Raw genomic sequence first — 10029 nt, forward strand, 5'->3', positions numbered from 1 at the left:
TCAGCTGAGGCTAATCTTGTACAGACACCAGTGATACAAAATACCTGCAGTCTTTACAGAAACAATAGAAGACAGGCACAGAGTAATCCCTCACAGACATACTGACACTATGGGAGAGAGATCCAATAGATCTACCACCTCAGGACCAAAGTACTGGGGGACACCAGACTCAAATGGCACAACAAAATACATAAAAGCATTGCTCCATATCCTACATTGGTGAGTAGCAACTGGGGTCTTAAAAGCTTTCAAGCAGCCATCTAAGATGCACCTAATGGTCTCCTAGTGTCAGAAGTGAAGAAGAATGGGAAAAAAAGGGGGGCATTTAGAAGGAATGAGCCCTAGGACACGATGGCCCTCGAGACTAGAAGAACTAGATGGTGCCTGGCTACCGATGCCAACCACTCAGGAAAGGATCAAATCTGGAGATCCTGGATAGAGTAGGAGGGAAAACGTGGAACAAAATCCAAATACTCAATAATGACCAGAATTACTGGTCAGATGAAATCTGCTGAGACTCCCAATACTATGGCCCTGAAATACATTCTGCACCTGGAATAAAACTCACCCCCAGGGGTGGGCTCTCAGCCCAATAGTTAACAAAATGTACACTCAGATCACTCAACCCAGGATGACACACCCACATACTCTATGGTAATACATCCCTTAGAGCAATAGACCATGGGACACCAGAGGACCAACATTCAAACTGAGGAAATTCAGGACAAACAGGTGCATAAATATGAAGGGCACGGGGGGGAGGATTGCAGACTACAGAGGGGAGGAGACTGGATTAAGGTTGGACATGGCAAATGGGGAATGAAACTAAATGTACACGTGACTTTGAATGTAAAACAAGCTCTTAAAATAAAAAATATATATAAAAAGAAGTGTACTTTTAAAAAGTAAAAGGTTTAGCTGCAGACATTGAACTATTGATTACATGATATATAAGAGGAGATTATTTATAGGCAGGTGATAATAAAGATCCTTAGAATGAGAACATAGATGCTGGAAACAAAAGGAAATAGGTGACAGGTAAACTATTTATTGCAGCAACTGTCACTAGGAATGAGTAAATGTAGAGTTAGAAACTGGAAAGCCAAATTGTCAAATTTAAGATAGCCAGCATTAGTGTGTCAGGAGGAAAAGAAGAAACAGTCAGAGAAGGAGGGTAGAAGAAAAATTTGGAGAAATAAATCATCATGGATGTCAAAAGAACTAAGAATATATTTTGAGAATATGGCAATTGTTCCATCACAGCAAGAAAAACAACAATACAAAATGAAAACAAGCAAAAATAGCACAAAATACAGTAAAAGACTAGTTAATGTTTTAGAGAAATTATCAATGTTGCATTATAATATAAATCAGAATGTAGGGCTTAGTGATAAAAACAGGTGGTGAAGAATGCAGGCAGTAGTCATTGACCACATTTTGAAAGTGAAAAATGAAAAAATGATGACTGCAAAGAGCATTTACAAAATACTCTATTGCAAAAAAAGAAAAAATATATACCTCTTGAAAATGTCAACTATCTGACTTCAATTTCTTTTTTCTCAGAGAAATTGTTATAGAGAATTATATAGGTAACAATAGTGTCATATACTACATATGACACATCTATAAACACATGCTATTCTCAAGAATGTAGTTGGCTGAGGATGATCAATAATTCATAAAGTACCTAAAATGCATTTTAATTATTTATCGAAATTATGAACACATGTAAGCATGAAGCAAAATAGACAAAGTAAAAACTGAAGTATGTAATTAAGTATGGATTGAGTTATCGATGCTCAGACAGCATAACTGATTCAATGAAAGTTGGCTCCCTAAACTTCGCATTTGTGAGAGTTTATTACATTTATTACAAACTAATTAGCATTGCACTGTAAGAGCACAACTTAAGGGGCTGGCTTGCCTTCAATAGTTTTGAAAGTAATGGAGGTTGAAAGCTTGTCTATTCTGGTAAATAGTCTTCCTCACTCATGAGATATCTTAATGTAATACGTGAAATAATATGATGTAGTGTAAATTTGGGAGCTCTGGTGACCTAGTGCCTAAGGCATTTGACTGCTAATCAGAAGCCTGGTGGTTCTAACCGACCAGCCACTCCTTGGAAGGAAGGTTGAGCAATCTACTTTCATGGTGATACTGCCTCAGAAACCCAAGGAGGGGTCGAAGTACTTTGAAATACATGATGTAAAAATGTTGAAAAGACATATAAAAAACAAAGTCTAGACTATTAAGACATCATATTGGATAATACTCCTAGGTCATGTGTCTATCAAATAAGTGAAGGTATAACTAGAAAAACAAAACTAAAACTTTCCTTGTTTCCATGGCCATTATAGGCCTGGGTGTCTATTCTGATGGAATTCATTGCCCACATAAAAAGGATTTCAATTACAGTGTTAGTATTGTATAGTAATCAACTGGAATCACATTGCTGGGTTTCAAATTTCAGTTTCACTGCTTCTTTGCTGTGTGATTTTACTCAATTTCATTCATCTCTCTGTGCCACATTTCCCTCCATGGTAAAATATAATAAGGTAATGGTTCCAACACCATAAGTGAGTGATGGGGATTAAATGATTTAATGCATATAAAAACACTTAGCATAGAGTTCCACACACAGTAAGTGCCATGTGTTAGCTCTTATTTACAATGCCTGGAATAAATTTTTGGGCATGTAAAGGGGGTCAAGTTGAAGGATGAATAAGCGTTAGCTAGAGCATATTTTCTTAAAAATGAAGGAGGTAAGCATCTATGGCTTCTGCTTATTTGTTTTTTTGTTGTTGTTATTGAGAGAAAGGGAGAGCAAAGAGAGAAAAGTAAAAAAAAAAAAAAAAAAAGGAGGAGGCTAGAGAAGAGGGCCAAGAAACTTGTGAGGAGACTAGAATTCAAGCATTGAAATATACAGTGCTAAAATTTTAAGTAACACTTTTTTAAAAAAGTGATATTTATTTATTTAAAAATATTTTGGTGTGGAAATTTTCAAACATAAAGTGGAAGAGAGAATAATATAATGAAATTCCCACCCTGCAATGTACTCACAGCCCAGACTCAAACTTCATCAACACAAAGCCCATTTTATTTTATCTGTGCACTCCTGGGTCACCATCCACCCCCACACTGGATTATTTTAAATGAAACTTCATGGTCAAATCATGTAATTCTATCTGTACATATTACAGTGAAAATCATTAAAAGATAAGTCCTCTTTTTTAATATATAAATATAACTGTATACTGAGGTTCATTATTTCTTAAATCTATTAATTTAGCTTCTTGGATTATTTGCTCAGCATATAGATTGAATAAGTTTGGTGAAAGGATACAACCCTGACACACTCCCTTCTTGATTTTAAACAATGCACTGTGCCCTTGTTCTGTTTGAACGACAGCATGCTGGTCTATGTACTGGTTCCTCATGAGTACAATTAAGTGTTCTGGAATTCCCATTCTTTTCAACGTTATCAACAATTCATTATGATGCACACAGTCAACAATACACAAGTAAACATCTTTCTGGTATTCTTTGCTTTGAGCCAAGATCCATCTGACATCAGCAATGATATTTCTCATCCCACATCCTGTTCTGAATTCACCTTGCATTTCTGGAAGTTCTCTGTCGACATACTGCTGTAATTGTTTTTAAATTATATTCAGTAATATTTTACCTGCATGTGATATTAATGATATTGTTTGATAATTTCCACATTCTGTGGGATCACCTTTCTTTGGAACAGGTACAAATACGGATCTCTTCCAGTCAGTTGGCCAAGTAGCTGTCTTCCAAATTTCTTGGCATAGATATGCAAGTGTTTCCAGCATGGCATCTGTTTGTTGAAATATCTCAAAGAGTATTCCATCAATTCTGGGAGCCTTGTTTTTTGCCATTTCCTTCAGCACAGCTTTGACATCTTCCATCAGTACTATTGGTTCTTGATCATATGCCACCTCCTGAAATAGATGAATGTCAACCAGTTCTTTTTGGTACAGTGATTCTGTGTATTCCTTCCATCTTTTGATGTATCCTGCATAATTCAATATTTTGCCCATAGAATCTTTCAATACTGCAACTTGAAGATTCAGTTTTTTCTTCAGTTCTTTCAGCTTGAGAATCGCTGAGCATGCTTTTCCCTTTTGGTTTCTAATTCCAGGTCTTTGTACATTTCATTGCAATAGTTGACTTTGTCTTCTGGAGCTGCTCTTAGAAATCTTCTGTTCAGGTCTTTTATCTTGTCATTTCAATTTGCTTTAGCTATTCCACATTAAACGGCAAGTTTCAAAGTCCCCTCTGACTATATGAAGAAGAATATGGCATCAGGATTGGAGGAAGAGTCATTAACAACCCGTGATATGCAGACGACACAACTTTGCTTGTTGAAAGTGTAGATGACTTGAAACACTTACTAATGAAGATTAAAGACTACATCTAGCAGTATGGATTACACCTCAACATAAAGAAAACAAAAATCCTCACAACTGAACGAAGAGTAGCTTCACAATAAATGGAGAAAAGATTGAAGTTGTCAAAGATTTTATTACTTGCATCAACAATCAACACCAATGGATGCAGCAATCAAGAAATCAGACAACATATTGCATTTGGGCAAATCTGCTGTAAAAGACCTCTTTAAACTGTTGAAGAGCAAAGATGTCTCTTTTAAGGCTAAGGTGCATCTAACTCAAGCCATGGTGTTTTCAATTGCCTCATATGCATAGGAAAGCTGGACAATGAAAAAGGAAGAATGAAGAAGAATTGATGCTTTTGAGCTGTGGTGTTGCAGAAGAATACTGAAAGTACCACGTACTGCCAGAAGGAATAACAAATCTGTTGTAGAGGAAGTGCAGCTCGAATGCTCCTTGGAAGCGATACTGGCCAGACCTCATCTCACCTACTTTGGTCATGTTGTCAGAAGGGACCATTTCCTGGAGACGGATATCATGCTTGGTAAAGTAGAGGATCAACAGAAAAGGGGAAGGCCCTCAACAAGATGGATTAACACAGTGGCTGTAACAATGGGCTCAGACATAGATAGCAAGGATTGTTAGGCTGGCACAAGACCAGGCAGCATTTTTTTTTCTGTTGTACATAGGGTTGCAGCGAGTTGGAGCTGAGTCGATGGCATTTAACAACAAGAAACAACAACAATTTGGAGGTGCTAAAGAGAGGATTAGGAACTCTGTTAGCATAGTGCTTAAGGCACTTGACTGCTAACCAGAAGGCTGGAGGTTCAATTCCACCAGCTACTCCTCAGAAGGAAGGTTGGACAATCTACTTCCATAGAGATACTGCCTTGGTAACCCAAGGAGGGGTCACTATGAGCCGGGTCCGACTCGATGACACATAACCAACAACAAAAAAGAGAGGATTAAAGGTAATGATAATGACAGCAATGAGCACAGTACCTACCATGTAGGGGATGCTCAAATAACTCGAACCATTCTTTGCAAAAGAACCAAGTGATGATTATTATTACTGAGCATGATTACCACACTATAACCAATATTTATTTGCCAACTATTTTATAGATTTATTCTTATGACAAATAAATGCACTTTATTGTAGAAAACATATAGATTTAAGCATTTGCAAATGTATTTAAAGTTGTTAATTCACAACTCAATTTGACTCATTAATTGATATGACCCCATATCATATCAAAAGCTTGTGCATTTGGGGCAGCACTAGTACAAATGTATAGTACTTAAAGTTGGAGAGACATAATGATCTTCATTACTTTCCACTGATATGATTGTATTTGGATTACTACATGCAGTTTTGGGCTCCATGCATGAAGAAGTTATACAGTATGCCACATATTACCAGAGAGATCCAATGAGAATCACTGAAAAAAATGAGAATATTTATCTTAAAGGAAAGGTGACTATCATGTGGATAATTGTGAAATTCAAGTTATAATTGTGGTGACATGTAGAGCTAGCTCCAGTGAGTGACAATGCATGGAGAGACATTTATGGTCAATATAAAGATTCTAATCTATCTAAACTTGGACTAGCTTGTTTTAAGGAGGTAATTTATTCTTCAATTAGGTAGTTGACTCAGTATTGTCTAGATGACTAGATGACTGACATATAGTACAGTAATTTAAAGACTGAATAATAGTACCGTTTTTAAAGAATTCACCAAACTTTCACAATTTGAAGATTTGATTTTCATAATACTTACTGATACATTGGAAAGGCTGTGTTGGTATTGCATAGATGTGGAAGGTGATATTTAATACTCAAATTGGCTGGTGCCAATTAAATTGGAACTTTGTTAAATCAAAATTTTAAATAAAGCAACCAATTTTTTTAAAAAAGAAAGTAATTTCTGTGCTATCATGATGAAAATAAAAGTAGTTTTAAAAGAAATAGAAGCAAACTAGCATTGGTTATTATTAATATTTTTAAATTATAAATTATCTTCTGCCACCAGAGTGAGAACTTAATCCTGAAGAGGAAAAAGTTGAGGTGGTTAATACTAAATTCCATGTGTGAATTCTGCCCAAAATCTCTGGCTGACTCCTGAGCCATTCATGGATGAGAAAGACTCAAAAGAAATTGCAGCACAACCTAAGAGACATGAAAATACATGTGTACTTCAGGTGACAAGAGTTTATGTTTTACACATAAATATATAACTTGTATGTTGAAACAAACAAAAAAATCAAGTCTTCAGAGGCATATAACAAATTTCTGAGTCTTCATAATGTATTAATAATGTCCAGAATACTATCAAAATATTTGACATAAAAAGAATCAGTAAGACTACATGTTCAAGGGAACACAAAAAGGCTTTAATATCAAGATAACATGGATGCTGAGATCATTAGGCAATGACTTTAAATCAGCTTCTATAACTATGTTCAATGAGGCAAAGGAAAATACAATAATGGCAAAAAGATGGGAAATTTCAATGGAGAGACAAAAGTATAAAAAAGAACAATATTAAAATATTAGAACTTGAAAGTAGGGCTTTAAATCAAGGAAGTGAAACTGAAACAGACCCAACTTTTAAAATTATGTGAACCAGCATACTAACTGCAACAGGAAAAAATTTAGGTGAAATCCTTGGTAGAAACTTCATCTCTCTTAGAAAATCAGGGGCAGTATTCATGTTGTGTACCAGCCAAATCTCTTGCCCACTGGATCTTGAACAAAGTAGGAAACAGTGGTGCCCCACTCAAAGATGGCACCAAACAGTGCCACTTTGAATGCATGTCACTCTCCACAGTCTTCCCGATAATCCGATCTCATGTGTCAAGTTCATTACAAGGTTCACTACTCCTCTTCTGAGTCTCCCATTACAGGTCTCTGACCTGTACTTTTTTTTACATACTAATAATTGTTCCAAATCACCCAAATTTTAAAAATTCAGATATATTCCAGTTTTGTTTCGTCAGTCATGACTGAACCAGATCAAAACCCTGCTGAATATTTTAAAGAACTCACTAAACCAAAAAACGAAACTCACTGTTGTCGAGTCAGTTCATTACGGAGACAATAGAAGAGGCAGAGAACAGACATATTAAGTAGGAATTTGAAATACATCGAAAGAAATAAACTGAGCCTCAGAAACCTGTGGGACCATGTGAAAAGTCCTACCATACAGAAAGAGTTTCAGAAAGAGAAATAAGAGAGAAGTGGGCAGAAAACAATGTTTGAAGAATATTGTTGCTGTTGTCGTTTGCCGTCGAGTCGGTCCCGACTCATAGCGACCCCTCCTTGGGTTTCTGAGGCAGTATCACTACGGAAGTAGGATTGCTCAACCTTCCTTCCGAGGAGTGGCTGGTGGGTTTGAACAGCCAGCCTTCTGGTGAGCGGTCAAGTGCCTTAGACACTATGCTACCAGAGCTCCTGTTTGAAGAATAATGATTGAAAACTCCATAAATTTATCACAAACTTTACAAATTAGAGAAACTCAGCAAATTTCAACCAGGATACCTTCACAAACAAACAAAATCAAAACCAAAATCTATCTAGGCATATTGGGTTACAACTTCTGAATACTAAAGATAAAGAACAAATACTGAAAGAAGCCAGGAAACAAAAACACATAGAGGGGAATAAACTGACTTTTCTTCAAAGACAATGATAACCAGAGGCAGTGGAAAAAAATCTTAAAGTAATGAAAAAACATAAGAACCACACTGTGCTCCAAATCCATCACCAACTGCTCCAAGACTACACTTCTTATGAGATGCTTTCAGCCAATGAGAGTACATCAGGGATTCTAAGGTTCTAAAGCAGGTCGTTCATATAAAATGCAAGACTTCTCTAACTGGTGACTTTGTCTCCAGGAAGTTTCATCAACCTAGCCAAACCTTTCTTAGAAGTCTGGATAATCTTTCTACACTCCACTTCCCTGCTCTTCTCCTCTCCTAAGAATCAGAACTGCATCATGATCTGACAGTTCTCCCTACCTCTCTCCCTTCCTCTTCCTTTTATCTCCTAAGCATTTTCCAAAAAAAAAAAAAAAAAAAAAAACCTCTTGGATTTCTAATTCCATTTTAGCATGTACTTCTTGGAGGATCAGAACTGAAGCACTAGAAATAGAAATACTATACTACTTTTCCTGGACCTAAATGAGAAGAAATTTGTTTTACAGAGAATGAGTAGGAAAGCATAAAAAAAAAATCCAGTCAATTCTGACTGATAGTGACCCCCCACTGGGTTTCCAAGGTGATAAAGTTTTATGGAAGTAAATTGCCCCATCTTCCTTCTTTAGAGCGGCTGGTGGGATTGAACCACCATCCTTCTGGATAGCAGTCAAACATCTTAGGCACTGCACCACCACAAGAAATAAAAATATTAGAAAACTTATTACACTTGGTTTCACTACTTTGTGGATTTAGAAAGTTCAAAGGTAAACCTACTAAACCCTTTTAATATTCTGCCCCCATCTTATACTGAATTTGAATACTGGGAATGCATTTCTTGCTCTTGGATTTCTGTTCTGAAATTTCATACCTGGAAATACAGTGTTGGAAAAGACAGAAGATATTTTAATTTGATGTAGAAAATAAGAAAACTGTCTCATTTATGGTAAGTAAAATTTTTCTATATTATTTAATGAGAAAGTATAGATTTTTGTTAAGAAATTAGATAGATTATGCATGGAATCCTCATTAAAATTCTGTTATTGTTGTTGTTTTCAGTTACTGTTGAGCTGATTTTGACTCATGAGAACCCCACTTGTGAAGAGTAGAACTGCTCCATAGGGTTTTCAAGGCTGTGATCTTTCATAAGTAGGTGGCCATGACTGTCTTCTGAGGTTCTCTCCACCAGTCTTTAGACTAGAGGTTGATTATTTAATGATTTCAACTACTCAGAGATTCCATTAATTCTTAAAATATTACTAGATGTCAATGGTTTATTAATAAAATTAAGCATTAATAAGTGATTAATTAATTATAAGGAATTATTTCTGAGATTATTCAGGAGATTTTTAGTTTTAAAGTATTTATTTTGATTTTGGTGAAGATTTACAGAGAAAATTTATTTTCCATCCAATAATTAATACACATTATGTTTTGTAACATTGATTGTAATTCCCACAATGTAACAGCACTCTTTCCACTTAACTTCATACATTTACCATTTCCATTCTTTCCTATTGCTTCCTGCATTCTGAGCTTTATCTCTCCATAAATATTGCCCTACTTGATCTCAGGTTATTGATTGCTCTAAGGAGTGGGTACCTCCATGGTGTAATTGTAGATCTTACAGGCCTGTCCATCCTTTGGCCGAAAGTTGGGCCATGGGGTGAGTTCCCCTCTAGGCTTGAAGAGTATCAAAGGGCCTTAGACTTGAGGGCTCTATCAGTCTCTATCAGACAAGTAAGTCTGGTCTTTTTTTATATTGAGTGTTTTCCTACATTTTCTCCAATTGTGATCACCTGCAATGCAGTGACCAAAGCCAAAGCTTTAACCAAAGCCAAAGATGAGGAAATTGAAGAATTTTATCAGCTTCTACAGTCTGAAATTGACCAAACATGCAATCAGGATGTGTT

Source organism: Orycteropus afer, unplaced genomic scaffold, assembly GCF_000298275.1.
Source record: "Orycteropus afer afer isolate SDZICR_OR568_19922 unplaced genomic scaffold, OryAfe1.0 scaffold00453, whole genome shotgun sequence".
Lineage (NCBI taxonomy): Eukaryota > Metazoa > Chordata > Mammalia > Tubulidentata > Orycteropodidae > Orycteropus > Orycteropus afer.